A 15,408-nucleotide genomic window follows, 5' to 3' on the forward strand; every position below is an offset into this window, starting at 1 on the left:
CAACATATGACTGGACAATCCTTTCTACCACAAACGGACAATCAATCCTTGTTGTCTTATGGTGAACGCAAAGGAAAAGGCATATTTTTGAATTATCAAATGTTCAACTTCAGCACCAACAATCCAAGTAACCTATGGACAGAAGGTATACAGAAAAATGGTCGTCAGGGAAATATTACCTCCAAGAACTGTGCAAAGATTAGTCAAGAAGTGTGGAAATGACACATGGCGCTCCATGAAGGCGAGCTGTAAAAGGAATGGATGCCAAATTATGCCAAGAAAATGTTGTACACGAGTCAACAGGTGCAAAACAACAAAATAGAGCCAGCATAGCATTATCTTGCCAGATGCAGATAATTCAAATAGGTACTTTAACAGGCAAAATGTTATAAAAACATGACATGAAGAGCTTATATCTGAACACTCTCAGTACTTCTGAAATGCTATATCACAGGGAACATCTTGATAATTGGCCTTTTGCGAAATTCATCAAACTAACAAAAAAAGAGTAAAAATTTCCATAAATGAATACAACACAGCTAAACCTCGGTTTATGATACAGAAAACAAACATGGGAAAGAGACAAGTCACCTTGGTTGATGGTGGTGGTGTTCACCTTCAACCCCTGCAACAGCAGATTCTTCTTGACCGACCATCTTCACACAATTAGTAAGACCAATAGCCAGCACTTGTATACATACTAGTCCATCTGCTACCGGGAAAAAAAGAATGGTTGGTTGTAGGTAACTTGTGTGTTACAGTATATTTGATAGTAAACTTGAAGCAACCGACGTCGCCGGAAAAAATGCAAATAATCTAGATGAGGGAATTAGCAGTGTAAATCATAATAAACACATCACTCAGATGTGCTCCTACTACTTCACCTGTCAAAACTTGAGAATGCTATTAACACACGCATATGAAGCAATCGTCATTGACAAGCAACAAAGTAGGCAAGCTCAGGTTTCTTTGTTCCTGAGAAAACTGCTCCTAAGAGAGAGAACATGCACTCCGCACCTAAAATAGGTATAAATGAACAGGCATACATGTACTGCTTGCTACATGAGTGACATCCCTATATTTTGCTTCATGCTTTCAATCACAGCACAACACATATAAGAAAACATAATCCAAACAGGGAAACCACTACACAACCAACATCAGTTCTTAATTCTTATAACCAATTGGCATTTCACAATAAAGTGATAATAGTCCAGAATTGAATAAAACGGATATCATTTTGTGTAGTAACTAGATAAATTTGCTAGTATGAGAGAGACACTCATTTAGAGCAGGGAAGCAAGCTAATGACAGAGGACTCACCTTGTGCAGGGCGTCATCATGGTCGAGGTGGTCGGACTCGACGGTGTCCTCCTCGTCAGCTTGGGCATGGGGTCCCAGTCGTCGATGAAGTGTGCCTGCTGCTGCTCCAAATCAAACAAACAAAATAGTTTAGTGCACCAAGAATGGTTGGCTGTATGTAACTTGCGAGTTAACTTGAAGCAATCGTCATCGCAGGAAACAAAAGCAAATAATCTAGGTGAGGTAATTAACAGTGCAGATCACAATAGCCACATCTATCACATGTGCTCCTACTGCTTCACTTGTCAAGACTTCAGATTATTATTCACACACACACAGGCATATGACTGCCGTTGACAAGTAACAAAATAAGAAAATGGAGGCTTCTTTGTTCCTCTAAGAACACAAGACAAGACAAAATTATGCTATAGCTCCAGTGAGCGCAAGCCACATTGGTAAGTACTACTACCATAAAGAAAAAGAGTCTGACATTATCTCTCAAAGGTACACCACATTTCGTATTTTTGAATTACTTATACTTGGTAGAAACAAGCATGGACTCAAACCATTATGTACAAATGCACCTCATTATTTTTATTATGAAACCCACACTACTAAAAGATCAAAAATAGTACTCCCTCTGATCCATATTAATTGACTTTGTACTAAATCAGAGTCAATTAGTATGGACCCGAGGGAGTAGCATAATATTGATCACACAGCTACTGAACCTGTGACAAACCGCTTATTTATGCAACAAAAATAACTAAAGTAGCATGGCATTAATGCACCTTATTTCAGAATTTAACAGACTACTGCTTATGATAACTCAACATAGAGAAAAAAAACTAATGCACCAGGTTCCGGTGATAACTCAACTCTTATGAGCACTCTACTTTATGAACATATTTGAAGACTTTGGAAAGATTCACAAATCAAACAAACTATATGACACCTGGATGGCTGTACCTAGCTAGTTAACTAGTTCAACACCCGTCCTCCTCGACAGGCATGGTGATCACACAAACTTGCATACAAAACAAGTTAAGGCAGCAAAAACAACATGTCCATCAATCAGGCCCTGGCCGCAAACAACCCACACAACCTCAACATCACATTCAGTGGCCAAACCAAAACGACAAAGCTCAGATGTGGAAAATTTGGCTTGTAACCTAAGCACGACGACCTACATAGCAAAGGCCATGCCCACAATGGTAACCGAGTCGTTTTACTAGGTAAGAGCAACCATTAGCTAGCAGTTAGCACATGACTTACCGAGAGTCATCAAAGCCAAACCCAAAACATATGCAACCATGGCAGCATGCGACAAGTGAACTGAAACCAACAGGGGGGGAGTGAGACGAGTCACCTTGGTTGATGGTGATGATGTTGACCTTGAACCCCCATGCAGCAACAACTTCTCCTTGGCCGGCCCTCTTCACAAGCGGTAAGACAATAGCCAGCACTAGTATACATACTAGCTTAGTCCATCTGCTACAAGGAAAAGAAAAAAGAATGGTTGGCTGTAGGTAACTTGCAAGTTACAGTATTTTTTATATTACACTTGAAGTAACCGTCGTCGCCGGAAAAAATGCAGATCTCAATAGACACAACTATATCATGTGATCCTACTGCTTCATTTGTCAAAACTTGAGACTAATATTAACATACACATATGGACCAATGGTCATTGAGAAGTAACAAATTAAGCAAGCTCAGGTTTCATTGTCCCTGAGAAAACTGCTCCAAAGAGAGAAGAACATGCACTATTAAATTACCTAATAAATGAACAAACATACATGTACTGCTTGCTACAGGAGCATCATTTCTACATTTTGTTTTATGTTTTCACACAACACAACATGGAAAACAAGGAAAATGAATCCAAACAGGGAAACCACTACACAACCAACATCAGTTTTTATAAACAATTGACATTCAATATCAAAGTGATACTCGTACATAACTGGATAAAATGGATGTCATTTTTGTGCAAAGTCCACGAATGCCATCGATATATCATCCACTATAGCAACAAGAAAATTCTGCAGAATGGTCCTGGACGCAATCAGCAGAGAGAGAGAGAGAGAGAGAGAGAGAGATTTTGCAAACCACCTACGTCTTGGATCACTACTCTAGTGATCTAAACGGTCAGAGGGAGTACTTTAGTTACTGTCAATTGCTCAAACAGAACAACAGCCGCTCCATACCAACAACGACTAACAAGACAGGCAAACTTAAACCTTGATGAAGCCATGCTTGTTGCTCCTACCCCAGGTCTTCTCAAACTTCCTTCCCTTGATGTACAGCTTGGTGTTGTTGCGAGGCACGCCAGGAGCCTTGCCAAAGTGCCTTACCGCCTCACAGGCATTCTTGGGTCAACTCAAGAGGATCTGCAAATGCACACATTTGCAAATAAGAGTCCATTCACAACACTACTGGAAGGACTACTAACACAAATAACTGAAGTGTGTTCCTGGAATTAAATTTAGAAGTACACCTCAACTGCACACCGCTGCCGCCGCATTCTTGCATGAAAAAAAAACCCAACTGAGAGCAAGAGAACTTCAGACAAACACATCATCAAACAGTGGAGACCCATCATCAATTCTAACAAAAAGTAACGAGAAAAGGGCAAATGCCTTAACGTAACCCAACTATAGCAATGGTAACAATAAACTTCCAATCAAAAAAGCTTATGTGGAAACAAGGATCATTCTAGGAGTGGAAATAAGCAACATTGCACAGTGTCAACCATTAAAATCCAAGCCCAAAAGAATGCACCAGTTCATCCCTTAATCTCTGAAGTAGGGGGGGGGGGATAAAGAAGTATCATAAGATTCAATATCTATTCTTTTCAGCATGAGAGAATTCTACTTCAGACATGTGTAGCATAGTTCCTATGTCTCAGCAAGTACTACCTATACAGTGCTCAAACAAAACAATAGTCGCTCCACACCAACAACGACTAAGAGATAGGCTAACTTAAATCTTGAAGCCACGGCTGTTCCTCCTTACCACGAGCCTTCTCAAACTTCCTTTCCTTGGAGTGGCGTAAGGTTTGGTGTGGCTGTGCGACACACCAGGATCCTTACCAAAATGACTCACGGGTATTCTTGGGTCCCCTTGAGAGGATCTGCAGATGCACACATTTACAAATATAAGAGTCCATTCCCAAGACAACTCGAAGGACTACTAACACAAATAGTTGAATTATATTTCTAGAATTAGATTTAAAAGTGCATTTCAACTGCAACCACTGCATAATAGTAACGGGAAATCATGTTCTGAAACTAGTGTGCTTGGATTAACGCTTAGCCCATATCACAAATGACTCACAAAGGGAAGTTTTCGGGATTACAATACAATAATGGTGATATGTCAGGATTAAGCACTCATTATCATAGAACCACTCAGTTGAATGTTATTACATACTAGAACAGCAGAATCATTCATCTTGTTGTTATCTTCAACACCCATGAACAGACATAATAATTTGGGTTATAATATAAGATGAGAGAATATTAATTCGGCATGGTTAGTTAGTTTAAAGGATAGTAAAATAAAGAATTGTGAGTTCTTAAATAAGGTGCCTATCAGACCTACCAAGTGACATTCACGACTTGCACATTCCTGTGTGTGTTTCTTTTTCTTCACTGGTCATCTATTGACAAAGAACATGTTATAAAACATGAGCAATAGAAGATTTGTGTATTCTCATTCCGGTTCTGCTACCATATCTATGTATCAGGCTAGATTAACAGGTAAACAGCTAGCAGGGCTCTCGCTTTTTTCCTGGGTGCAACAGCTGATTTGTCCTTTGTAAACATATAATTGAGTTACTTGAATTTTTTTTTGAGAAACTTTGAGTTACTTGAATTTATTTTACTGACAACGGATAAATACTACTATGACCATGCAGAAGTGCAGTTTAGAGCTCAATCTCAAAGTTTTCGAGAAAAATAATGGAGAGAGCAATGTTTGAAGAACAGGAATACTGCGGTCTAGTTGTTTTGGGTGATAGCAGTCAGGTAGGTCTACAGTCTAGTTACATCACACAGCACACCAAATATATCGCTTATCGTTGACACAAAACACGCACGGTCGTTGTACAAACTGATTCATGTATGACCAAAAACCACAGCAAAATGAATCATCTTGGAACCAACAATTGTTCTTTGTGTAGTGTTGCACAGTAATGAAGTTTACCATGGCGCGATGGCAATATTTTACAAGGAGATCAAGGTCGCCTCGCTAACAGGCATCCAAAAGGGCAACTCCTTAAAACCTAAAAGCAGATCAGACTGCACTACATAATACTAACTACAAAGTGTGGTGGCCAAGGCTCAGCTGCGCATGAGGAGGCGCACAGGGATTCCAGTAGTGAATCTAGGTAGTACTGCTTCACTGAAAACAACACACAAAGCACGCATTGTAACACTAAATCATCACAATTGTATATTCACGAATCCTAGTTGTTGTCTTAACCAGCCAATAACAAACACATTGAAACTTCACCAGGTGAAAATACATAACAGAAATTCTTACTAAGAGTTATCAAGACTACAAACACATACATATACATATATGCTGCAGGATTAAGCGTCATTATCACAAAAAACAGAGTGTGTTCAAAGGATAACACAAATACACATTATGCTATCTCAGGATTAAGCACTTATTATCATAGAATAACTCTGCTTGGACGTTATTACATACTAGAACTGCAGAATCATTCATCTTGTTGTGATCTTCAACACTCATGAATAGACACAATGATTTGGATTAGATATAAGATGTGAGAAAATTTAACAACAAATATTAATTTCGGTAGGTTTAGTTAGTTTAAAAGATATTAAAATAAAGTATTCTGAGATACGAAATCAGTGCCTATTAGACCTACCAAGTGACATTCATGACTTGCACATTCCTGTGTGTACTTTTCTCCTTCACTGGTCATCTAATGACAAAGTACGTGTTTTGACAACACGAGCAATAAAATATTTGTGTACGCTCATTCCGGTTCTGCTACCGTATCTATGTATCATGCTATATGAGACGTAAACAACTAGCGGGGCTCCCGTTCTTATCCTGGATTGCAACGACTGATTTGTCCTTTGTCAACATATAATTGAGTTACTTAAAATTTTTTACAGACAAACGATTAATACTACCATGACCATGCAGAAGTGTAGTTTAGAGCTCAATCTCAAAGTCTAAGAGAAAATAAAACAGAGAGCAATTTTTGAAGAACAGGGTCTAGTTAATTTGGGTGTTAGCACTGAGGTCTACAGTCTAGTTACATGAGAAAAGACACGCCAAATTTATCATTCATCATTGACAGAAAACAAGTGCAATCATCGTAAAAACTGATCCCTATATGATCCAATTCACAGCAAAATGAATTGTCTTGGAACCACAAATTGTTCTTCGTGTACTGTTGGACAGTAGTAATTAAGTATACCACAGCTTGATGGTTGTGGGCACACAAATCATGAGAAAAGGAGTGGAGAAGCTGAGTAGCTTACCTATGCCGTAGTAAAAGAAGAAGCGGCCATCCGAGGCACAGGGGGAGCCACAAGGGGGAGCGTGCTTCTGTGTGAGCTGAGCCACAAAACGGAGCTCCCTCTTCTTATCCAGCTCTTCAACACGCCCTTAAGCACGCTTGTGAAGGACCTCCAGTGGGTGGTGAAGATCAAGGTGTGAGTCCACTGAGAGTATCAAAGTTTGAATTAGAAATGTTAGTTGCTGATTAGACAGGAGGCCCTGCATTGCAAGCAGTAAATATGTTAACGAGTTGAAAAGAAAACTACTTCCTGCAATTTCAAAGGACATGATAAACATAAACATAGAGAGAGAAGCCATGCAACTTATTATCCTATACAAAAGCCGGAGGAGCTCAGTTCTGAAGTATTTCTCCTATACCTTAATATTCTACTCCCTCCATCCCATAATATAAGAACGTTTTGCAAGATGTTTCAGCTTGCAAAACGATGTTGCATTATGGGATGGAGGGAGTAGTACAGTTGCTTAAAGCTGCACAGTTGATGTTTTGATGTGAGATTCACTGAGATTGAACAATGGATATTATCGCTAAACAAGAGCATCACATTGATCTTTTCCAGACAATCAATCCCGCAATTGATTCAATAATAATCAGGAAGTAGGTGGTGCTCAAAACATAAGTATCTATAGATGCAAAATTGATCAATTAGCTTGATTGGGAAGTGTCGTGAACCTAAGGATTCCACCAAACAAGAGAAACGCCAATAGGCTAGAGCTCATTTTACAAAAGTAAGTGTAAACCTTGAGCTTATTCCTTCAACCTATGCAGAAGGTTAAGACCCTCAATATAACACGAGAGAATCAGAACACTAGCAGTTATAGTTCATGTTGGAGGTCTGCCTAGACTCTGAAACTTACGAAGGAAAAAAAGCAATGAACTTCAGTTGACATAGATCATTCAGAATGTAGAAGATTTCGCCTTGCGAAACATGAAACGACGATGGCAAGGGAATGCCAGCTGTAAAACATAACATCATTCACACGATTAAAATGTTATCAAACTAGCTGTGGTGTGTGAGGGAACTAGCAGAGTGAGGCAACATTGAACATCCTGCGGCAGCAATCGAAGCACTCAATATTTCTGCACTGTACTAGTACTACTAACTATGGCATGCAGTGTACTAGTAAAAACGTATTGCAAATCACAGATGACATGGGTGGAGGCAGAGCTAGACTCACCTAACCTATGGTCTCTGTCGGTCGTCGTGGAGGTTGACGCCATGGGTGCGTTGAGGATGGTCCTCGACCTTGTGCTCCTAGGCAGAAGTGGTCGATGCGTTTGCTCCTGCCCAGATTACTTACATACACCGGTGCACGGATTTCAGAATCGAAACCAAATCAAAGATGCAAGAGAGGGAGAGGGAGAGGGAGAGGGCTTACCTGAAGGAGGAGGCTTTGCTGCGGACGAGGAGTAGGACGGGGTCATGTGCGACTTGAGCTCGCGCGGTGAGAGCCACCGACGCCGGTGAAGGCGAGCAGGGGCGACGATGGAAAGGACGGGCGAGTTGAGCAAGGTGGCCTCCGGCAACATGTTGCGGGGAGGGAGCCGACCTCCGTCCTTGACGACGGAGCTGGCGGATCTGGGAGGGAGCGCCGCTGACCTGGTCGCTCGCTCCATCTCCCCCTCGCCTTCGCTTCTCTTCTCTTCTCTTCTCCTCGGATAAGGGGAGGGGAGGGGAGGGGCGGCGGCGATGCGGGAGAGAGCGGCGGCGGCGGCGATGTGGTGGACGCAGAGAGGTCGGGGGAGAAACGTGGGTGGGTGGGTGAGTGGGGAGATGATTCCGGTAGTCGCTGGCTCCCTCTCATTGGTCAATCCAGACGTGCCACGGATCCATGTCCGTCTTCACTAAGATCTCAACCGTTTATCCACATCCGATGGAACACAGACGGCCCGCTGTTTGAGGAGAGAACGGGAGCAATAAATGAGCCGGGTAGGGAGGTGGGAGTTGGTTGAGGGAGCCGAAGGGACCAACGGTGTAGATGCGCGCGTAGGGTGGCGAGGACGTTTGCTTCTAGCTAGGTCGTCCAAGAGGTTCGAGGATGAGCCCGTTGGCCTCCACCATGCTGTAAACGAGGCCAAAATCGTTCGAGTCAGTTGAGCGGACGAAGCTGGACATGCATGTCTCCGAGCCTGATCCAATCAATGAGCGTCCTACTCAGGTGTCCGTTCGTCAAACAGGGGCCGCGGCCCTTCGACGCTAAGTTGCTGGACTTCATCCGTCCTATTGCCGTTGTCGTCCAAGGCTAGCTAGGTTGCTCGAGTAGTTAAATAATGTCCATCGCAAAAAAAAATAGATCGACAGATAGTGCTATAGCAATAACTCTCCTACTCAAGGTCCTGCCCATATCCTACATGGCACATCACATGAATGGTTAACAAAAGTTAATGCCAGTCAACACAAGTTAAGGAAGTCAACAACACTCCAAGCAAGCTCTCATGGTTCCAAGCAAGCCACTCGTCAACTAAAGCCGAAGTAAGGCTTCATGGTCCATGATGCGAGTATTTGGGCGGGTGGCTTTCAAGCGACGCATATCAGGCGGAAAACACATGGTGCGAGAAATTTGGTGGGAAACGTTCAGGCGGGAAACACACGGTGGCAAAACATATCAAGAGGTAGTACGTACGAGTGCATGCACGCATGGCTTCAATTTTCCATGTCGATCAAACGAAACCAACATATGCTTTGTTTTTCCAGAACAATGGATGCATGCATGTCGATTATCAACCTGATACACTAAGACAGGGGCACAAGCTTGCACGCATGCCCCTTCTCCCCGCCCGCCAGCCCGGCTGCACTTCCGTACACGCCACCCCCTCCCCCGCCTAAGCCGGTGAGGTGGGCCGCACTCAGTGCGGTCTCTTAGACTAGCCACGGTGGGAGTAACTTCGGTAGTAACATCGAGTCCAACTCAGCAAATTTGCTTATGTGGTAATGAGTTAATGAGGAGAGATGTAGTACTAGTAACTTAGCTAGTTGCTGTAACATCACATGTCCCAATGCAATATGAGTCTATAACCTAATAAATGAAGCTTTGTATGTTACCACACTTATGTTACTAGTGTATGTTACTATGCACTGTGGCTAGTCTTAGTTTTCATTCTGAGTCCCTCCATCATTGCGCGTGGGTTGTCGCCCCCTCATGTAGCCCCGTCTCCTTCTCTCATACACCTAGGACCTCGCTGCGAACCGTAGGGCAGAGGAGAGGGGCGGTACAACAAATCTGTTGGTCGGTTCGCTTTATCTGAAATCCGACACTCGGTTTTGTAGCTTAGGAACCACACAACTTGCTTGTAGCTTAGGAACTCAAATTCCTCATTGTGACGTCTTTGTTAATTCTGGGAAGAATTAATAATACTAGTGATCATTGGAATAGTTTTTTAGTTGCTTTTTCAGTAGGATAACAAAAATGTTATTTCAGGGAAAAGGAGTATACATACCTCAACAAGTTGTGTGATCATGGAATCCTAGGGGCTCTATCATTTCCAACTCATTTCACAATGAAGGCCACGTCGTTCTCTCTCTCTCTCTCCCAACCCAAATGGATGTACTCAGTGATACATGGGAGAAACTCTAGGAGATTCCTTAAAACTCGAGCCTTTATAATGGTTTTGAAGGGGCCTTTAGAAAGAAAGGAAACTCTAGAGCAACTTGGCAAAGTCATATTCCCTAAAACAGCAACCACTATCATTCTAGTGCTCGAGACTGGTAGATGTACTGGGCTATCTAGCGCATGAGGTGCGCCATCGACACGTCGACCTTTCCATTTTTGGAAAGTCACGCATGATCACACTTTCCAGTTCTGGATTTTGTCCCTTTGGACATGTTTCAAAAATCCATGCGTACACTTCAAAAAATGCTTGTGGCAACTTAACAAAAATTCAGTTGGAAATGTCAAACTCTCGGGATATTTTTTTGGGAGTACTTTTTAGACTTTCAAACTTTAAGAATGTTGAAAAATCTGAAACCTCAACTTTCAACAGTTTGAACTCTTAAAATTTCAGTTTTTTAGAACTTCACGGGAGGTGAGGGCCAAGACGCCTCCACCCTGCACCTGGCCGTAGCATCAACTTCCTTCCTCTCATTCGCTGGCGTCAGCTTGGGGATTGTAGATCGTGGTAATCAAGTAGCAAACGCAGCGGGGGACGACCGGGAGTAGTAAGCCGCTAGCTATGATTACCATCCAAATTCGAATCAACTTATACGAGTATATACTCCCTCCGTACGAAAAAACTTGTCATCAAAATTGACAAAAATAGATGTATTTAAAACTAAAATACATCTAGATACATCCCCTTTTATCCATTTTGATGACAAGTATTTCCGGACGGAGGGAGTAGTTCGCACTAACGGGCAAGTAGCAAAACACACATATATATACACGAATCTCGCGACAAACATACGGCTTCCGATCCTATATACAATACAGTATTCCCTCTGTTTCTCTTTAGTTTGCATATAAGTTTTGGTCAAAGTCAAACTTTGTAAAGTTTGACTAACTTTATAGCAAAAAAATATCAACATCTATTATTCTAAATTATATGTTATGAAAATGAATTCATCATGCATATAATAATATTGATTTTATAGTGCGAATGTTGATATATTTTCCTACAAAAGTAGTCAAACTTTAAAAAGAAACCGAGGAAGTACAAAATAGACTTTTTAATACAGTAGAAGAATAGAAATCCCGTATCTCTCTCGGGCGCGTGTGCATGTGTGTGCTACTGTAGCTGTAGGTTTGATTAGATTATTAGATTTGGAGATGGATCGCTGATGTACGATACGATTCATCAGAGGGCCGCCGGGGAGGAGATGGTGCCACGGAGGAGCCATTAGTTCATGCTCCTTTCACCGAACGGGCACACCGACAATTCCTTAGCCAGGCTCGATCTGCAGGTTGGTTTACATCGATCGCGATTCTCGCCGCCGATGGAGCACATGCATCATATGCATGCATGGACGTGCACGGCGGGGTATGTACGGTCCCCCGACCGGAGGGAGAGGTTGGGAGTTCTTGCGCGCGGTGGCTTTTGGGGTACGTGCTCCGTTCACCGAACTCGGAGGTCGAGTCGAACGAACGACGGAGGAGCACCGGAGGCGTCCGACGGTGGCAACCAAATCGCCAGGGCCGGAACTGGGGAACCTCCGCAGCGGGTGGATTTGTGAGTCGAGAACTCTGAGAGTTTGACCCCGTCGAGGAGTGAGTAGACCGTGGCCGTGGTCGATTACCGGGCAGCTTCATGTCATGTCGGCGCGCGGAATGGGAGAAAAGGTTGCTGCTTTGCTCGGAATTCGAACCGGCCGGAGTCGACGGCGGACGTGGTGGTCCGGGAGGGTGCGGAACGGCGGGGAGGGAGGTCCGGCTGAAGGTGGAGCCGCCGATGGCATGTAGATTCCTTCCGAATGAGGAGGAGGAGGAGGAGATGGGGCCACGGCCACGGCGGAGCCATGCCGGAGGCAGGGAAGACCACCAACGATTCCTTGGCTGTTGGTTGAGTGAAATTAATAATCAGGGTGGCGACGATCCATATGGCGCCGTTTTGGTCGCCGATCACATCACAGTAGCGTGCACTAGGTGCGCGCGGCTGGCACCATCGCCGGCGTAGACGTGTGCAGTTGGGAGAACGATTGTCGCCGCCGTACGTCTTGGGCGCCGATGGAGCACATGCACATGCATGCATGGACGTGCACGGCCACGGCGTGGTATGTACGGCCCCCGGAGGGAGAGGTTGGGATGAGAGCTCTGGCGGTGGCTTTTGGGGTACGGGCTCCGTCGACCGAAATCACCATGGCCGGAACCGGGGAAGGTAGCTACTAGCTAGGCTCCCTCCGCGGTAGGTGGATTTCTGAAAGGTCGGGCAACGGCGACGGTCGAGCTTCACGTGGGAGACGGCGACGCGCAGAATGGGAGAAAGGTTGCTGCCTGGCTCGGGCTCGGAATTCGAGCCTGAATCGACGGCGGCCGTGTTGGTCGGTCGATTGGGTGGTGGTCCGGGACCGTGAGGCTTGAGGACTCGCGCGCGGATGGCAGCGTGAGGCTACGGCAGGCGATTGAGGTCTCCTCGCCGTCGCCGGCGCCGGCGTGGGAAGTAGGAGAGGTTGGTGTCGTGGGGAAAATTAAAAAAAGAGAAGATGTGGTGTTTGCGCTCGCTCGCAACGGAGAAGAGAATTAAAGGGTGTTTGTTTTCAGGGACTTATTGGCTTAGGGACTTAAAAAAGTCCCTATAAGTCCCATCTAAACCAAATAGGAGGGACTTATAGGGACTTAAAGTGGGCAGTTGGGACTTATGAAATAAGACTCTCAAGGAGGGACTTATATGGACTTATAGTTATAATATGGTCTTATAGGAACTTATAAGTCTCAGGAACCAAAAAGATAGGGACTTTTTAGGGACATGGAACTAAAAAAATCCTAGGACCAAACAGGGCCTTAGAAGAGAAGAAGAAGAAGAAAAGGGAATGCAAGGGAAGGAAGCATGACATCCATCGACTCGCTGGGTTCAGTGCACGCGAGCGCGTCTCCACAAGATCGTTTCCATCCATCCATCCAACCGCTCTCTCTGTCCTATCCTGCTCGGAAACCAGCCATACTCATAATACTACCAAGTTACCAAGTAAGTGAATAGGGTACGAGCAGTGGCTTACAGGGAATACTTTATTGGCATCACCGATGCAGTTGCACACGGAGCCGGACTGACTCCGATAAAAGATCCTGATCGATCAGTCAAACTCCTCAAGCTTCAGCATTGACAGAGCCGAGCTCTTTGACCATACTCCGCAGGTTCTCCCAGGACACCCCGCCGGGCGCCGCGGCCTCCTCCGCGTTGACCTTCCACCCAGCCGTGCTCCCCCGCATGTCCTCCGCCTTCATCGCATGCCTGACGTGGCTAGCCACCTGCTCCCTCCTCACCTTGTCGTCAAGCCGGACGCCCACACCCCACACCTCGCAGGCGTACTTGCAGTTGGTGTACTGGTCGACGAACCCCAGCCAGCACACCATCGGCACTCCGGCAGCCACGCTCTCGCAGGTCAAGTTCCACCCGTTATGCGTCAGGAAGCACCCCACGGCCAGGTGCCCTAGCACCTGATCCTGCGGGCACCACGTGGTCAGGAAGCACCGCCCTGCAGTCGCCGCGACAAACTCCGCCGGCAGTGAGCTCAAGCCAGCGCCGGGGACGAGGTTGTCCCAGATGGACTAGAGAAACGGTTGGGCGCTGGCGGCGAGGCCCCACGCGAACTCGGCGAGCTGGTCGGTGGAGAGGACCGTAAGGCTGCCAAAGTTGGCGTACACGATGGAGCCCGGTTGTTGCGTGTCCAACCACGCGAGGCACTCGCTGTCCTGCTTCCACAGGCCCAGGCCACTGGCGGAGCCGGAGGCGTCGTCGTCCCTTGGCCTTAGGTGGTGGTTGAGGAGGGGGCCTAGGGGACCGACAGTGTAGATGCGTGGGTATTCGGCGCGGAGAGCGGCGAGGACGTCGGCTTCTAGGTCGTCGAAGGTGTTGAGGATGAGCGCGCCGGCCTTGGTGCAGCCGTTGGCCTCCACGATGTTGAAACGGAGGCCAAAATCGTCCGGGTCAGTCGTGCAGACGAAGCTGGAGGTGTCTCCGAGGCTGATCCGCGGCATGCCCGGGATCCAGTCGATGACCGTTCTACTCAGGTGTCCGTTCGTCAAGCAGCTCTCGTCTGCAAACATACGTATGTAATAACAGTACAGACAATGAAACAAATACTAGTAAGTTTACTGTAAGTTGCTCAAAAAATAAAGGTTTGCCAAGTTGCTCGAAAATTTATAATAAGTCAATGTTTTATTATTTTTTGAATAAATTAAGGCAATGTTTCAAGGCAAAGAGTTGTAAAAATCACATTGAGTTTTGAGAAACGGATTTTTTTTATTGTTTCTCAATTGGAGCATGCAAAAACTCCAAACCAAACTAGATCAACGCACCCTACACTCTTAGCACCTAGGAGATCGACAAGTGGACAGAAGGAGCTAGCCTGACTCAGGGAAGACATCACAAATAAGCGCCGAAGATGGAGTGCATTGCATCCCGGATGCCCATGCTCACAACACCAACCAACACATGACAACACGGCACCCCAAGCCTCGCCGCCGAGGCAAAAGAGGCAACCCACACCAGCTACTCCTCCGGAAGACACCCTGAGCACCCAAGCAGCATCTCCAAGGAGAGGACGACGCCATGGCGCCAACGCTGCATGGCCCGGCAAACCTAGCCTAAGGTTTCCCCCGGTGCCTGATCAGGGGATGGACATAGCCATGACAATGCCTCCAGGGAGGAGACGAAGCCCACAAGGCGTCATTGTTGCCCACGGGCACAACAACCCACATGTTTCTCTTCGGCCATGTTCATCAAGTTTCGATACTATGCTTTTATAATCTCTCGAAACCTCCAAAAAGATTTATTGAGCAATTGTTTCACCGTCACCAACCCATGTTCCACAACAATCTAATCTAGAGCTATTTTTGATACCTTGTCAGACTAGGAATTCACCGTTGGAGCTATCTTCATCAACCCATTTT

General features: G+C 45.3%; 1 pseudogene; it reads right to left on the minus strand.

Moving 5' to 3' along the window:
• Positions 1-13,602: 13,602 nt before the first annotated feature.
• Positions 13,603-15,408, minus strand: part of LOC119305852 — a 5,235-nt pseudogene continuing 3,429 nt past the window's right edge.

The sequence above is a fragment of the Triticum dicoccoides genome, chromosome 5B (genome assembly GCF_002162155.2).
Source record: "Triticum dicoccoides isolate Atlit2015 ecotype Zavitan chromosome 5B, WEW_v2.0, whole genome shotgun sequence".
Taxonomy (NCBI): domain Eukaryota; kingdom Viridiplantae; phylum Streptophyta; class Magnoliopsida; order Poales; family Poaceae; genus Triticum; species Triticum dicoccoides.